The 17433-nt window shown below is 45.3% G+C and overlaps 1 protein-coding gene across 4 annotated transcripts in view; it reads right to left on the reverse strand.

The window, feature by feature from the left end:
- LOC139694942 (uncharacterized) overlaps positions 1-17433 on the reverse strand; it is a 164808-nt gene that overhangs the window by 20350 nt on the left and 127025 nt on the right. The gene's annotated exons all lie outside the window — the stretch shown is intronic.

Consider the following 17433-nt stretch of genomic DNA (forward strand, 5'->3'; position numbering starts at 1 on the left):
GAAACACGCAGTGCGAGGATATGGAAAGTTGGCAGAGAAAGAGAATGACAGAGATTAATGTGTTACACAAGAAGGTGAAAGGACTGGCATAAAGAAAAAGGGAAAATAATTACAAACATACAAAGATAAGTCAGGGCAAATATTAGTTGAAACAGAAAAGATCCATGAGAGTTGGAAGCACCGCTGTCACCTCTATCGCCCGGAGATGCACCGCCGCTAGGTTCAAGGTGGGGGGGGGGCGATAAAAAGAAAGCCCGCTATTTTTTAAGGCTCCAGGTTACGAGGCGGCTCGGTCAACCCGCCGCACGCCGCCATTATCGGCCTATCGTTGCATCGCTTTGTTTAAGACGCACACTTCGTTTCACTTCGTAGTGATTAGCTTCACACGTAGTAAAATTGAGATCGGTATATAATCTTCCTGGTTCAATAATTTTATTACCTATAATAATGACTTTTATGAGTAGGGATGGATAGTGTATGAAAGGTGACCGGCCTCTGCAGTACACACGACAATTTGCATCCCCAGCCGATCGGCTGTGGTACGCTATACACTTTTGACGCATTTGTCATTAAGCTGAATCCGAGGCCAAGGATTCCCAGGGAACCATTTTCACCATACTCAACGAGATAGAATCCGTCGTAGAATCTTTTTCGGTTTATTTGGTTTAATGCATGTATTTTGTTCTCAAATGTCCAACGTTCCGCCTTCAATGCTGTGTGAATCATTCGGAAGTGCTCTTTTTCATGCTTTGAAAGAAAGTTTGAAATTAAAACTAGCAGTTGCCCTCTTTCCTTTGTTCGAAGTCTTGGAATAAATGCTTCCAGAAGAGGGAATACACACCTGTATATCTTGAAACCAACCTCTCGGAGCGATATTATTAAAAGAACAAGCTTGTCTTCTGTGTGGGAGGAATACCTTGAGGTCCAGCATACTTGCAACCCAACAATATTAGGAGCGCTGTACATTGTACTGAGCCATTAAGGTAAAGGTACAACATTTCTCATCACAATTTGCAGTAAGGCTTGTTTTCAACTTCATCTACTCCGTCAGGGTACAGATCCCAGAGTGTGTATATTTGTGACGCAGGTAAAGCAGGTTAGGATCAACTTCGAAGATGTATACAAGAAAATAGGGTTCATTAAATGAGTTACTGAGAAATAACCAAATGAAACACTTAAGGCGAGGTATTACTTTGCGTTGGATAGACCTCACTTTGAATACGCCGCGAGAGCTTGGAACCGGCAGTAGAGGTAAACAAAACACAGGCCGCCCGCGAGCAATGGCCACGAACAGAAGTCAGATCGGCATTAAGAAGGCAAGAAAGACTACAATCACATTTTAAAAAGGGTTACAAATGTGAAGATGTAGTCTATATGAATTCATCCAAACATGTCGTAGTAAAACGAAAAGTATTATGCGCACAGCAGTACACTCTTTTAAGTCTATAATGCTAACCGAATATCTCGAGGAAAATCCAGTCATTCTGGTCCTATGTTAGGGAAATACAGGGTAAACGTCCAACTGTTCATTCTCTGAAGACGGAAAATGAAGAAATCATAACAGATAGCGTGAAAAGGGCAAATATTTTAAACAAGTGTTTTCCAGAGCGTCTAAAATTAAGATAACAACGTACCAAATGAGTTTCCTCACCCACCCGGGGAACACATGAGTGACATAACTCTGACCAAGAAAGGAATAGAGCATCAGCTCCGTAGTATCAAAGCAAACAAAGCACCAGGTCTGGAAGATATGCCTGCTATATTGTCGAAGGAATCAGCTGAAGATTTAACCCCGTTTTTAGAAAGTGTTTATCTAAACTGATACAAGAAGGCTCAGTGTTTCGCAACCGGACGATAGATCCCATATATAAAGGCGGTGATAGGGATAAACCAACCAATTACCGGTCCATTTCTTTAGCATCAATATCTTGTAAATATTAGAGCACATTATTGTCAGTAGCATTATGAGATTTCTCGATAGTAGGAAGATACTAAACCACAACCAGCACGGAATAAGGAAGAACACATCATGCGAAACCCAATTTGGTCTCTTCATTCCCGATATACTCAGACCGGGAAAAAGCAACACAGAAGTCGATGCAGTATTCCTGGATTTCAAAAACGCCTTCGACAAAGTCCCACACAATAAACTGCTACATCAACTTAAATACTATGGAATCAATGAGAAAATAATTAATTGGATTAGAGACTTATTGTCAAACCGCAAACAAATAGTAGTCATAGATGGGTTGTACTCAACGGATAGATATGTAACTTCGGGCGTCCCCCAGGGAAGTGTGTTAGGGCCTCTTCTGTTCTTAATATGCATTAATGACTTAAGCACACACGTTGGTAGCATTCTGAGGTTATTTGCTGACGACACGGTGGTGTACAGGGAAATAAGGTGCCAATGAGATCGCGAGCTACTCTCTAGAGACTTAAACAATATCTCAGAATGGTGCAATAAATGGCGATAAACACTTAATACAGATAAATGCGCAGTTTTGAAATTTAGGAACAAAGGAAGCGAGGAACAGGATATAAACTACGAAATAGAGGGTTCAGTACTGACTACGGCCAATCAAGTTAAATATTTGGGGGTTGTTGTAACACCACGCCTTTCATGGGGAGCACATATCAGGACAATATGCGGATCAGCTTTAAAGAAACTCGGCTTCATAAAACGGGTGGTGGGGAAATGTAATGAGAAAGTTAAAGAGATGTGTTATTTTGCTCTAGTTAGACCTCATTTGGAATATGCCGCAAGTATTTGGGATCCTTGGGTGAAAATTTGGCAAAAAGAATTAGATAAAGTCCAGAGAAAATCCGCTAGATTCGTTAAAAATGGTTATGATAAGAACACAAGTGTGACATGTCTCTTAGGGGATTTAGGCTGGGAACCACTTGAAGTGCGGAGAGACCAAGCGAGGCTTAGACTTTTAGAAAGATTCAGAACAATCGAGTTTAACTATGACACTGAAGGAATTATAATGGCCCCACACTACTTGGGTAGATCAGATCACAAAGATAAAACAAGGGAGACTGATTCCAGTACAGATAGATACAAATACTCATTCTGACCCCGAACAATCAGAAATCATAATAGCAAGAAACCGAAGTCACTTTATAAATATTAAAAACGTTGAATTTACAAGTCGGAACAAAATTAAACACTATTAGAGATGTTAGGTATACTTTCAGGTGCATGTGTATGTTAGTAGGTAGTTTGAGTGTTTGCATATATGTGGGGTGTAAATGTTCTTGCATGAATGTATGCCATGTTTTTTTGTGGATATATGATTTTGTGGTTTTTGCATGCGGTTTTTTTCTTTTCTAAATTACGGGTGGTGTCCTAACACCCCCCGCCACACGCCCTTGTGGCGGCTGGCGGGGTATTAAGTAGATGTAGATGTACTACGAGCCAGCAGGGTCTCGCAAGACCTACCCTTCTGGAAACCCTGTGGACTCTTTTTAGTAAATTCTGAGAATCGAGATATTTCATAATTGAACTTACAATTATTTGCTCTAAAATTTTGCATAAGATGGATGTGCGAGTGATTGGTCGGTATTTACTCGGATCTTCTGTGAGGCCTTTTTTAAATATGGGAGTGGCATTGGTTATTTTCCAGGCTTTGGGTACTGCGCGATCATTTAGGAATTTATCAAATATTATTTTCAGGAAAGGAGCAATTTATGAGGCCATCGTTTTGCAAACACGAGTAGGGATTTGATCAGTGCGGGGCGATTTGTTTGGACTGATGCCTTAAAGTTGGCGTTCGATTCCAAATGAAGAAATTGCATTTTCGGGCATGGGTTCATGAGAGCGATCGGGTAATGACTCGCATTGTGCCTGTGAATTATTATGAGAAAGGCTTTGCCCAGGTGATTTGATGCTTTAGTTTTTTCTAAAATGTTGTTGGGTTCTTGCCCGTTGCTACTCAGTGATGGCACTGTTAACTTCTTTCCCTGAAGCTTCCGTGCATATGACCAAAACGCTTTTCGATTATTGTCCAAATATTCACCAAATTGTTTATTTTTAAATTCTGCTAACGCCTGGCGAAATTTATCCCTTACTAACAATTTACCTGTTCAATAGTCATGCATTGCTTCATCTTGTTTATTGCTACATTCGTCATCTCTTGATTTTTGAATACCCTCCTCTTGGGTGTTTTAATGCTTAACATACTCCTACGCTGTGCCATCTAGGTCCCCTCCTGTTACTCTTATATTTACTAGGCACATGTCTCGTACATCGGTGGGTGAGAGACCGCGGGTTTGAGTAATTTACGACATTTACATCTGCACAGGCCTGTATTAAAAAGGATGAGTCCTTTCTCCCTCGCACAATTCATGACAGCAAAGAAATGGAAAACCTCGCACGGCATTTCGAAATCAAATTAGACAGAATTCCAATAATCTTTGATTATTCAAATGGCTTGCGAACTAACTGCCTCACGGCTCGAGGTGGCTCCAAGATTGCAAGATATCCTTGGAAGGAGGGTGGGGGGAGAGGAGAGGCGAACTACGACCTACGCGGCACCCCCCCCCCCCCTCCAATCGGCGAGTCCGCTTTCGCGGGAGGGACCGTAAACAGCAGCGGCCGCTGCTGTTTCATTCCCCGGGGACCCGAACCACACCCCCCCCCCTTTTGCAGCACCACGTGAGTCAAACCCGGAGTGCGTGTGTGCCTCGACCTTGCGAGGATGGAATGTGGCACTAAAGGTGGGGGCAGAGAGGGGTTCGGCCGGACAGGAGGGGGGGCGAAGAGCCCCGGAGCAGGTGGGGGGGAAAGAGAGGGGGGATGGATGAGCAAGATCCAGAGCCGCTGGAGAGGCGTCTCACTCCGCCTCTGGACGTTGACCCCTCCACAGACATCCTCCCCGATCGCTGACTTCCGAGAGGACTCCACGAAAAAAAACGCTCTCTCCCGCTCACAAACCTCGCGCACAAGAAAGGTGGGAATGTCGATCCATTCCCATGATTCGATTCACTTGGTCCGGGTCGTTCTCATGGCTCGTTCTTTCGAATCGTTCATAATCTTCATTAACACGTGTATCGTTCCGAAGATCAGTCAGTGTTGACTACGGCCCTCCGCTCTTCTTCCCCTTCCCTAATGATAACTCCCTTCGATGCGCCCAAGCATCTGCTCCTCCTTCCACACACCTCACACTGTAAACCGCGGCGAGGGAGTGTGGCGGGGGATGTTGGATTGCCAGCCTTCACATCAATGCTGATTAATGGTCCTCGGGGAGTTCAAATTGTCGCAATTGTTTCCTTCTGTGGTTATGAATTGTGCGAGAGAAACATGATGCCTTATGTCCGTCAATTCAATTCCCCTGAAGTTTTTCCATGGACCCATGACGAGGTCTCATCACCTACCCATGCAAAGTGCACATAATCAGCGTCAAGGTGGATGCATATACATAGATGTCAAGCACATGCCTGTTGATAAAGATGTCCGTACTTGTAGCCCATAAATGTTCACTATCAAACGACGACTGCAAAATAGGATTTTCTTGCGCTAGTTTTCATTGAAATTGACTTCAAATATTTTAGGTTTTACATACGCTCCCGTGGCTGCAGAGGTCTACCACCAGACGAATTATGGGTTGATCACGCATGAATGCATGCCGCTCTCGTGAAAAACTCATATCAAGTACGCAATTATGCAAGAGTGATGACACAAACAGCTCTTACACACTTTGTTTATATGTCATAAATAGATTTGTGGGAAAAAACGGCCTGCATTGCATTGTGTTGGAAATTGGCGTCTTTAAACAAGTCAGTAATAATATGTCTAAGAGCACGCTTCATAATTAATATGAACCACTTGGAGTACTTGGTAACTGAATAATTGACATCACATCTGCCCACGAACACGAATGGCAGTGCTTTTCATCACTCTTCATTAATTCACGAACTCGCGCAGTCACGACCCAACCTCCTCACTGTCATGTATTCTTTGTTTTTCTAGTGTCTGATAAACGAAAGTAACAATGTGATGCTTTTTTTTCGGTCATTCAGCGAGTCTTCATTAAACGGCCAGCTATCTCTCTGCATCCTTTCGAAATCCGAAAGAGGGGCCCTCCATTCGCCGGGCCCAAAATGCTCGACGCGTATTCCAGGCCCGGCCAACGATAAATGAAACCTCTCCTTTAAACCCTTTTCGTTCCAATTTCTACCCCCCCCCCCGCTCCCGTATTCGCTTCATGAACCCTTGTTCATGTTGTTCCGCGCACTTTCCTGACGAGCTTACCCCACGTTAGGCTGGACACGTATCAAGTTCATGTATGAGAACGAAGTCAGTCCCAAAAGTAGGACTGAGTCGATTAAATAAATGTATTTGCCAGAACTGATACATTCATTCAAATGTCTTTTTCGAAGCAGCGCCCTTGTGCGTCCACACACCGCTGACAGCGGGTTTTCCACGCCTCGTACGCCTTCTGGAAGGCGGTGCCCGGAATGCTGCAAAGCTCCCTCGTCACGACCTGTTGTAACGCATCCACCGAGCCGTGTTGACGTCATTTCAGCACGGATTTGAGGCGGAGGAAGAGGAAGAAGTCTGGCGGGACAACGTCAGGGCTGTAAGGTGGCTGAGGCATGGTCGAGAAGCTCTTGGCAGATCCGCGTGCGAGTTTCGTTTCGTTCCTCTGAGAGTACTCGCGGCACCAACTTCGCACACACCTTTCTTGTGCCCATGTTATGGTCACAAGTCGATGCCAATTTCACCAGAAACCTTCAGAACGGTTAATCCATGATCCCTGTCTGACAAATCCTTAACACTTGCAAGATTTTCGTCTCTTTTTGAGGTCGAAGGGCGTCCTGAACGTTCAGCATCTTCAACATATTCTCTATCCTGCCGAAACAACTTGTGCCACTCCTAAACTCCCAATGTACCCATGGCGTTATTATCATAAGCTACCTTGAGCATGTCACGAGTCTTTTTCCCGGTGTTGCCCAGTTTCACGATGGAGTAGCGCTGCTCCAATTACCAGTTCATGACGGAGCGTAATGAAGTCACGCTATCGAGATTTCGCAAACGAACTATCCGCACTCCGCAAAGGCAGGGAGCCAACTGCCACCGGCCTCCAAACCTATCCCAAGACTCCCCTCCCTAGAATTCAACCGGAGAAACCACCGCTCGTCCGTCCATCCGGGAAAAAATGATTCCTTCTACTATTGGGACAGATCTTGTATATCAGCGCATTTTACTTGATCCCAATCCCACTGCCACCCCTCTCAGGCTCTAGCCGTCGGGCGTGAAATTTCTTTTTCCCAGGAATTCAATGCCATCCAGCCAACATCCATCCATGGCTCTCCACTTAGTGCGTTCGTCCCGTGGTCTCCTCTTGGTGCTTGGTGCTTGCGCATATGGTGCTCAACTCACGAGTTATGCCCCGGCTGTTCTCTAGGATTCGTTCAAAGCGCTCTGTTCTCCCATCCCGCCTGCTTTCCTTCTGGTCCAGTGCCTCTATCATCAGCGGAGTGTCATTACCCCGCGCTAATACTCGAACGCATTGCTCCCTTATTCCTGAACTCTTTGGGCATTGCACCTGCTCCTTGCACACCTGGTGGTTCTTCCCCAATCGTCAATGGATTGGTCCCAACGTTCACCGCAAGTGCCGCAAACTCCGTTCTGGAATCAACTGGCGCAAGATCGCTCGCGGCTGATGAATAATACCACGGCCTCGGCGGGTGGCGATTCTCGGCGCGAAATCTGTCGCCGGTCTGACCGCTGATTGGCTGCAGTTTGGCGGGATTGGCTCGAGAGGGTTAATTAGAGAATGGCGACCATAGCAACGATCTTGAAGCTGATGAAAAGGATCGTTTGACGTTCCTCAGATTTAAGTTCTCCGGTCCTTTTAAATATTAACCATAGTTACCAACACAAAGCTCGGTTAGATAAGTTCGCCCAATGTGCTGAGCGCCACGGAGTGTGAAATTCACGCATCAACGAAGGGAGGGGGGTCGGTTCCTTTAAATGTGCCGCCACTGGTTTCCAAAGGAGATTTGATTCCTGATATGATCACATATCTTGAGTTGACCCGAGGGTGTCCACGGGCGTCTTCTGGAATCAAACCCGGACCCTCCTACCAATAGCTCCTCCCTCTACCTACTGAGCTACCACGTCCCCTGGTCACAATCAGTTATTTGAAAAATTGATGGAAAGCATGCCGGTCTCGATACTTAAATATAGACCTACGAATTTTAGGAAACACTGAAACTTTAGCTTTTTATTCCCTTTCACCCTAAGACGTATTGAATGATATGAATCAATGGACCTTTAAACATTTGGTGCTCTTTTAAATGATAAACGGATAATCTCAAGAAATACACGAAATCACAAAGGAAGTGAATACTCTTTGCTCATTAACAGGCTTTTATTAACAAATCCTATCGCGCGTAAATCCCACTTCCCGATACTAAATTCCAAACCATCCCAAACCATTTTTGGCAGCACTGCCAGTAAAAAAAATGAGAGTGAGACAGTTGATCTATAAAATGTGATGTGAAAGACTAATACGATGATGTAATTATATCAGGTAATAAATTATGAATACGCAAATATTTCAATATCCATCGCGTAGAAAAACCAAACATGCATTTGTAAACGGTTGAATTATACTTCAGTGTACTTTATTGAAAATGATCACATTTACTAATCTGGATTAGAACTGAGGACTTATAAAAATAATCATAATTGGTCGTTCAATTCCAAGATTGGTTGACACTGTAGCCTTCCATTCTACCCTCTCTGATGCTACTTCCTCGTATTGTATGCAATGTACTTTCTTCTTTATTTGTCTCATTTGCATATTTATCCCTTGGCCCTCCTCTTGGGACTTCTTCTATTTTCCTTCAATTATATTCTTCAGGAATCTATTGAGCATAAAAATAATATGTAATAGGATTTTTATAATCATCATTCATCTTCGCATGCACCAATTATTACTTTCTGTCGACATCAAATGAATATTTCACTAAAAAATTGGATAGTTTCAGGCGTAATATGGTGGAATTCGAGCATCATAAGGAACAGATAGTATCCATTTTCCACCAGATAAGTTTAATAGCACAACCCGGACTAAATGACCTCCTTTCCTCCCACATCCATATATCCCCCCCTTCTCCTCCCGGGATGTAAAAATAAGACGGCACTTGAAGTCGTTTTGTCACCTGAAGGTGATGTAGTACATCGAAACAGGGTCGTGCTATTTAACTTATGAAGTGAAAAATTGTTTCTATATTTTCTTGATGATTTGCAACTCTTTTCGTGCACGTGTCAGAAATGGTTTTGTCAATTTCCGACGGAGAGGAGGAAGTAATCCCGAGTAGGCCCCGCCGAGCCTTCCGACACGAGTTTCTTGTAAGCGTGGCTCCGTTTTGCGTTCTAAGTTAAGGCAGTGCCTCTGGCCGCGGATTTCGGATCATACAATGTGTGGTAAAGGACTATTAAGGACCCATTTGCCAAAATGACAAACCCACGAGCAAGACCATGGTCGGCAGGACACAACTGGCAAAAAGAATTAGTCCAGAGAAAATCCGCTAGATTCGTTAAAAATTGTTATGATAAAAACACAAGTGTGACAGGTCTCTTAGGGGATTTAGGCTGGGAACCACTTGAAGTGCGGAGAGAACAAGCGAGGCTTAGACTTTTAGAAAGGTTCAGAACAAACGAGTTTAACTATGACACTGAAGGAATTATAATGGCCCCACACTACTTAGGTAGATCAGACCACAAAGATAAACTAAGGGAGATAGATTCCAAGACAGATAGGTACAAATACTCATTCTTTCCCCGAACAATCAGAAATCATAATAGCAAGAAACCGAAATCACTTTATAAATATTAAAAACGTTGAATTTACAAGTCGGAACAAAATTAAACACTATTAGAGATGTTAGGTATACTTTCAGGTGCATGTGTATGTTAGTTGGTAGTTTGAGTGTTTGCATGTGTGTGGGGTGTAAGTGTTCATGCATGAATGTATGCCATGTTTTTTTTGTGGATATATGATTTTGTGGTTATTGCATGCGGTTTTTTTTTCTTTTTCTTTTCTAAATTACGGGTGGTGTCCTAACACCCCCCGCCACACGCCCTTGCGGGGTATTAAGTAGATGTAGATGTAGACTGGCACGCCTCTCAATCGGTCGCGACACTCATTGAGAGGCTATTGAAATGGAGAAGTTTTATTTCGTCAGGGAAATGCTAAATTGTTCGTATCAGAATTAAAATACGGAGCCCTTTTTTCCGTGTTATTTTTGCTTTCGAATTACAATCTATACTTACTCTGGACACCAAAGGATTTTACTGCACCAAATTTTTTGAGATCTAACATGAAAACATTTTCACTCCCTAGGTTTATACCTGCAATGCAACAATTTAGAAGTGTAGGAATCATTCGCCTTGACGGTTATGTTTCTTTCAGTTTGAAATTGTTGCAATGCGATGCGCATCAGCGGATGACTCCGTTAAAAGTTACTCTCGCGGCATCTCCCGCAGATTCTTGGAGCCCAAGTGGCACCCTCGTCCCTCGCCGCACTCTCCCGTCGACGGGATTCAAATCAATGCAATCGCTACCTGCCCTAACCCTGGGACAAACATCCGCTCACTTGGACCCACCTACGCGGATCAATTTTATTTCTTCGTGCAGAACACACTATTCCATATCGGATGCCTAAATTCAAACCATGTCTGCCTCGTGCCAGCTTAAAGGGCTAAAATCTGGCACGAATTCCACATCTCCGATGATTATTCATTAAATCAGTCATTTAACTGATCCAGAAGTTGTTTTGAAAATCTTATGGTTAAAATATGTTCTCTTTCACTTTCAATAACGTGATTCTTTGATCAATCATTTTCACTTGTTCAACGACAGCGACGAATGCGTGACGTCCACTGAAAATCAAGACATGCCCATCTTTCTGACAAGGTAATGGTCCAGGTATTGTACCCACCAGAATGTTTTTGGTTATTTAGCGCCACCAAAAAAGCTGAAATTCATGTGTTGGTATTCAGCAAATAATAAGTGTGCTTCATTAACAAAGCAAACTTTCAAATCCGTATGAAATTTTGAAGATTCTACCCCACAATCAAATATTGGCGGTTATTTGGCCACGGCCGTTGCGAACGAAATGGCATCGCTTTTTAATTAAATACAGAGTCATTCGAATGAATGAGTCATTTGTCGTGAACGATTCACTCGTGAACGGCACGCCGGGTGAGGAGGCCGAGACGGGCGTCGAGAGCACATCCCAACCCCACTCCCTGGGAGAGAGGGGGGTGGGGGTGGGGTGGAGAGAGGAGGGAGGGGTGGGGTGGGGAGGAGGGGGTGGGTCGGGGGGAGGGGTGGCGCGTGAGAGGGGTTTGGGGGGGGGGGAAGGTGGCCGAAAGGAAAAGCGAAGGACGAGGAGGGGGCAACATCTTCGGGTTCAACGCGGCCCCCGGGGGGCGCCTCCACTCGCCGTGTCAAGATGCCCCTCGGCATCCACGCGAAGGAATACACCAATATGCCTGCATCGCGCCGGTGACGACGACGAACTGTGCCCCCGGGAAGTTGATCAATGACCCTGCACTGCATCAATAGAAATGTCCACACGGCAAGGCTACCGATTCCCTTGGTTCCGACGTCGATTTCGACCGAAACTATTGCGGTCCTTCGCAGGAGGCGGAAACGATGGCTTCTGAACCGTTTCCAACCACAATCTCTCCCTCTTATCTCGGGCTCATTTTACCCTGAATTCATTCTTCTTTCGGGAATTACCGTCGCGTCGGTGAGTTGATGGACAACTGTTTCGCCCCCAGTCCTGGAGACATCTTCAGGTCGAAGTGATTTCCGCCCCTCGCCCTATGTGACTACCTCTTTGTGGAGGCGTCCCATTCGTCTTACCAGTCCTTGGGACTATGAAGACGTTTTGTGTTCTTCTGCGTTGTCTCTTGGCGGCTTTATTACTTCAGGGAAGTCTTCTTAGCACTTCCTTGACTTCTTCCCTTGCGGAAGTGATGCAGGGGTGTCCAGGCTAGCGATGGGTCGTTTGTGACCATCCCACGGCCAGACCTGTTCCACGGAGATTCTTCGGATAACAGCAAAGTCCGACTCCGCTGCTTTTCTGAAGAAATCCTGCGCTGCATTCGGAAGTAGAACGTCCAGCGGTTCCTAATTCCCGTCGCGGTGCGTGCTTGAGGCGGGTTCGTAGCGACCCCGCATGTAATTTGCGTTGTTTCAGTTTTATAGGTTTTTATTTCCGTAAAGCGACGGGAAATACAAGAATAAATAAACATTGATAGAGATAACATTAACAATACGGAAACCCCGTTTTAGGATTAAATCCTCTTCGGGAGAATAATTTACGACGACGACATGCCTTGCCGTTTTTTAAGCGGCTTTATTTTTCAGAGGTCGCCTTGGTGGGCTTATGCTCTGTGTCACAATATTTAGTTCCTACTATATCTTCCTGGAGCACCACCAGCGTCGTTGTATTTCCCTCTTTTTATTTATTTAATTATTTTTTCGTATTGTTTAGGAGTGTAACATTATTTGGTCTCTTATCTTTGTCATTGGGATCTATTTTATTTTGTTTGGTGTATGTCATAGCCCCATTAGTGTTTTCTTTTCATTTATCAAAGTATATTTTACACTTTGTCAGTAAGAAGTCTGAAAGTTTTTCTACGTTTGTTTTTTGGTATACCATCTCGTTTTCTTCCCAGGGGGGGAAACCAAAAGCCAGCCTCAGCGTCTTCCTTTCTGTACTATTTAATTTATCCATCAGGGATCTACTGACTAGTCCCGTCCACGCAGGTGCTGCGTAGGTCAATACCAATCTTATTACTGTCGAGTATATTAGTATTTTTATGTCTTGAGGGGTGGCGTTTTGTCTGAGAATCGGCGCCAATTGCGACCTTATAGCGGCCGCCTTATCTCGTATCTGTTTAATATGTCTTTTGAAGTTCAGTCTGTCATCTATGTCCACTCCTAAATGTTTGATGCTTTTAAATAATACCCTTCCTTGGCCAGCACTATTGCTTGATCGAACTTGATCGTGTGCCCGCGCTCCGACTGTGCATGTTCGGCAATTTCCGAGAGTCGGAACTGTTTTTATCTGTGGCCCTTTGGTGCTGCATCCGATGGACCGTCCTGTCTGGCCGATATGGGACTTCCCACACGTGCACTTAATCTCATATGCGTGCATGAGATGGGAGATTCGGTCCTTCGGCTTATGTATCGTGTCGCTGATTTTTCTTCCCGTGGAGAACCTAGTTGTTGTGTTATGCTTTCTTAGTAGCCTACTTATCTTTTCGTCCGTCGCCGGGACGGTCGGAACAACAAATAGACGTCGCGGAAGCCTTGGGATTTAGTTTACCCTTTTTTTTGGGGGGGGGATTAAATGTTTCTGACAACCTTGGAGAACTAATCTGCCTTTAGGCAGCGGATTCAGCCAGTCCCACCAATCTGCCAGTCAATCCCAACCCAGTTCTTTTTGCAATAATCCAGATCTCTTTCTAGCGTTGTCACAACAACTCATTTAATCATCCAGCTCCTCTTTGCTGTCGCCTAAACACTTATTATGAGTGAAGGTATCGAGGTTTCCGTGCGATGACCTTGAGATTTGGCCATTCTTTTATGCTACTACGGCCTCTAGAAATAAGATCCGCGTCGGGAAAATCGCGCGCCCCTCAACGACTCAGGACTGAAAGGTAGATTCGAGAGTGGGAAATGTCGCTGTGCACCTTAGTCACTCGCCATTGCTCCCGCCGTGGACCGAAAGGATACATTCACTGTAGCGACGTTTTATAACAGCGAATTAACGTTACAGAATGAGATAGCTCTGTTCAGGATGCGTGAAGGGAAAACGCGTCGAGTGTGTGAAACATGCGCGTGTTTCATGCAAGCTTTTTGGAGACATCAGGAGGAAAGACTACAAGGAACCTGAATAAATAACTGGACCGGGAATCACAATAGATTTGTGAAGTGCAAGAGGCGAAAATAACGGACTGAGAAACCGCCCGGAGACAGAGTGTGACGAAATATGGGTATTTGGGAGGGAAACGGAGGGAAAATAAAGATTGATGCTACGTGAAGGTGAGCTATGGAAGTATTTAGGAATGAATGCTTCACTTTTTCGGCTTCGGTTGGGGCTGATTATCGAGACCTGTATTTTTTCTTCTTCGCCAATTGAAGTTAGAGGGAACGTGCCGTCAGTTTCTTCCGTGCCTCTCCATTCCCATAATTGCCACTGCCATAAGGTCCACCATCGTTAGGCAAACGTCCATAAGCAGCCATTCCTGCAGGAGATACCAAAGGGATACATTCTGACGACGCGAACGTTTCCATGGGAATCCTTCATTCTTTCTCTCCGTATATGCTCCTTGGTTCAGCGAGCCGCCATGCGAGTGTGCGACATTGTTCCACGATTACAAGCATTACTCATCTTTCACTTCACTTGAAGGAAATAGTTGAAACTGTCCCGCGCGCTAAATTTCTTCATCTTTCGAGGGCCAGAACTATGCGTTGGGAAGAGGATAACTTGGGTATCGGATAGCTAGGCGCTAGCCAATCACAACCTCTCGTCCTCTCGAGTGGCTGTCATTTGCCCATTTGATTGTGTCGCATGCGTAATCTTCGTGCCCCCGGTTCCGCCCAACCCAAAGAAATCCAATGATGACGCTCTTTGCTAGCTCATTCAACGGACGCAATTCTCTGTATCCTGTTTCATTGTTCCATTTCATTTCTGCTGGAGGTTCCCAAGGCACGACCCGGGCGCGCTCTGTGGCGGCCCAACGCGAACTAAACAACTCCTTCTTTGACTCTTTCGCACTATTCGTTTGATTACGCTAGCGTTCCCAGTATCACTCCGCTAATGTTACTAATGTGCATATCCCAAGTACATAGGTGCGTGAGGGCGAATGGATTTTTTCCCATACTCTCAGCCAGGAAAGCTCAAAAATCAATTTGAAAGTAATCGGACGACGTAATAGGATTAAAGTCGTCAATGATTAATTGCATTTATTTATATTTTGTGACATTTAATAATCTGATACATATATATTTATAGAAGAAGCATGCAATCTCTTCCTTGATTACTAGCGGATATTACATGGGTGAATGGCACCGGAGAGGCATTACTAATTGTACAATTTTAGTCCCTCGTACCTAATTACAAATCCAAGTCGTGTGAGGTCAGTGGTCAGTTCAGGCACCATCGTCGCCCTTTGCTTCGCGGCGATTTCAGTGGATTACTGCCAGCCATGCTTCATTAAAACTCTTCACACTATTCTGCAATTCACTGATCATTTTTTTAGAATCAATTGGACATCCCATCCCTCCTCACAAAAGCACTAATATTGTGGAGGTGACTGAACCTGGGAATAATATAACGTCGCTGGTTACCCCAACGCCACCCTTTCATATTGCGTCCCAAAACGTGGTTTCCGTTGGAAGGAAGATGGCGCACCTGCAGCACTCTCCTTCCGGCCGGAGAATACCTCTCGAGTCGACCCACTAAACTCCCTCCCCTCTCCCCCCCGGGAAGGGGTAAATACATGCAGGTGGATTTCGGAGGGGAGGGCTTCCCATTCCATTAGTGCGCTCGCACATAGGTGAGGAGGGTCCTTCCTCAACAGCGGGCCACTCCTCAAGGCAATGGAGGGCCTTGGGTTCCCACCCCGCCCCCCCTGAAGACCCTTTCCAACTCTCGGAGGGACAACCCCCCCTCAGGACCCAAGCTGTTGGGCAGGATGGGTGGCCGCCGTTTCCTTGGCTACCTGGGCCTACCCGAGGGCCACATACCAGGGACCCATTCACGACGCCAAGGACCCTTACGGGCCCTTTGCGGCGACGGGGAAACTTTCACCGTCGGCGGCCGGGAGGTGCAATAAATAGCGGCGGCGTGCATTCCTTGGTCCCCGCGGGTACCTTTAAAGGCGGGGGCGAGGAAGGGGAAAGGTGATTATTGGCTGACGAAAGAATTCCGCCGACTCACCCTTGAGGCCGGGGGTGTGTGGTAGGGGGTACCGACCGGCCATCGGAGGAATCGGCGATTCCCATGTGCCAACTCTCCATCATTTTACACCAAGATAGTTCGGAAGGTCAAACGCGGTGCCCCCTTGTGTTCACGGATTGTGCGAGAGATAAAAGAGGTCCCATTCGTTCCGTTCATCGGCCAATTTCCATGTTTATCGCCACTGACTAATTAGGAATGGGTTTGAAATTATCGTCTCTCTGGTGTCGGTGTTTTAAAATCTGACAATTCGTATTGATCCGTTTGCTGTGTGCACGCTATCTTCATTCCTCAAAGGGCTTCCCAACCCATGAATATCCGAAGATAATGCGACTCTCCGCGATGCTCGTCCATTAAACGATTCCCCTCGTCAACGGGCACGTCTTCTCGCTGTCAGTTTTCATAATTCCGGAATCGGATCAAATTCTGCTCACTGTCCCAAGCACTCGATGCGTATCCAAGGTGAGGAGTGACCAAGTAATAGCAGCTCTCCCTCGAACCCTTTCGACTTCACAGATACTTCAAACGCACCTTTCGCCTGTTAGGTCGGATTGAATGTGATTTTTAGCTATTCATTCTACATGGTTCCCTATTCTTATGTCTACTCCTCCGAGGCCGTAGATATCAGGGTGGTATAGGTTTGGTGCATTCACTTAACCCGAAATGCATTACTGTCTATTTAAAAAAAACGGGATAGCCGACTCCAAACAGCGAGCACTGGTACTGCTGAGACCGCCACAAATCCGCGAATGGTGTACGACATGGGTAGCTAAGCGAGAGTGGTAAATGAAATTCGGGTGTACTCTCTGTCGTGGGACCCTTTTCCACTTTTTGCAATCGGGGATGGCTTTTTTGACGAGAAGGAACTTAATACGGAGGAATTTGGATGAAAATCACTAACTTCTTTACTTTGCTATTCAATCTTTGATTTATCCTCCTGTCAGTGAGTGAGTCTCGTATGAATCGGAAGGCCTGTGTCGGGGCATAACGCCAAATATATGTTTGCAACTCTCCCCTTCGTAAAAGGGCTGGAGGGATAATGAGACCATGGGACGGGAGAGAACAGGGGCTTCGGCTTTAAGATGCCATTTTCCCCAAGAACAATGCGAGAACTGCAATTGCCAAAGATTGCACTCGTACTAAATTGCATGTAAATTAGTTCGAAAGTCATTTGAGTCATTCAAAATTTCAATCGGAAACCAACATTAGAGTCACATTTGCTTTTGATGCTGCATATTCCCGAGGTGGAATCACCGCCAGTCACACACCCTAGCGGTGGTCTTCAGGGTGTCACGCCGGTAAGAGCATGCACCATTATTAATCTCGGAACGAATAGAGGACGGACATCTTGATAATCTACGCCGTTTTCAGCCTTGCTTCTCTTAGCGGTTTATCTAGCTTGGTAATTTCAGAGTAAATTTTGCTCCAAAATCA

This window comes from Hetaerina americana, unplaced genomic scaffold (genome assembly GCF_022747635.1).
Source record: "Hetaerina americana unplaced genomic scaffold, ioHetAmer1.1.p SCAF_6, whole genome shotgun sequence".
NCBI classification, from domain to species: domain Eukaryota; kingdom Metazoa; phylum Arthropoda; class Insecta; order Odonata; family Calopterygidae; genus Hetaerina; species Hetaerina americana.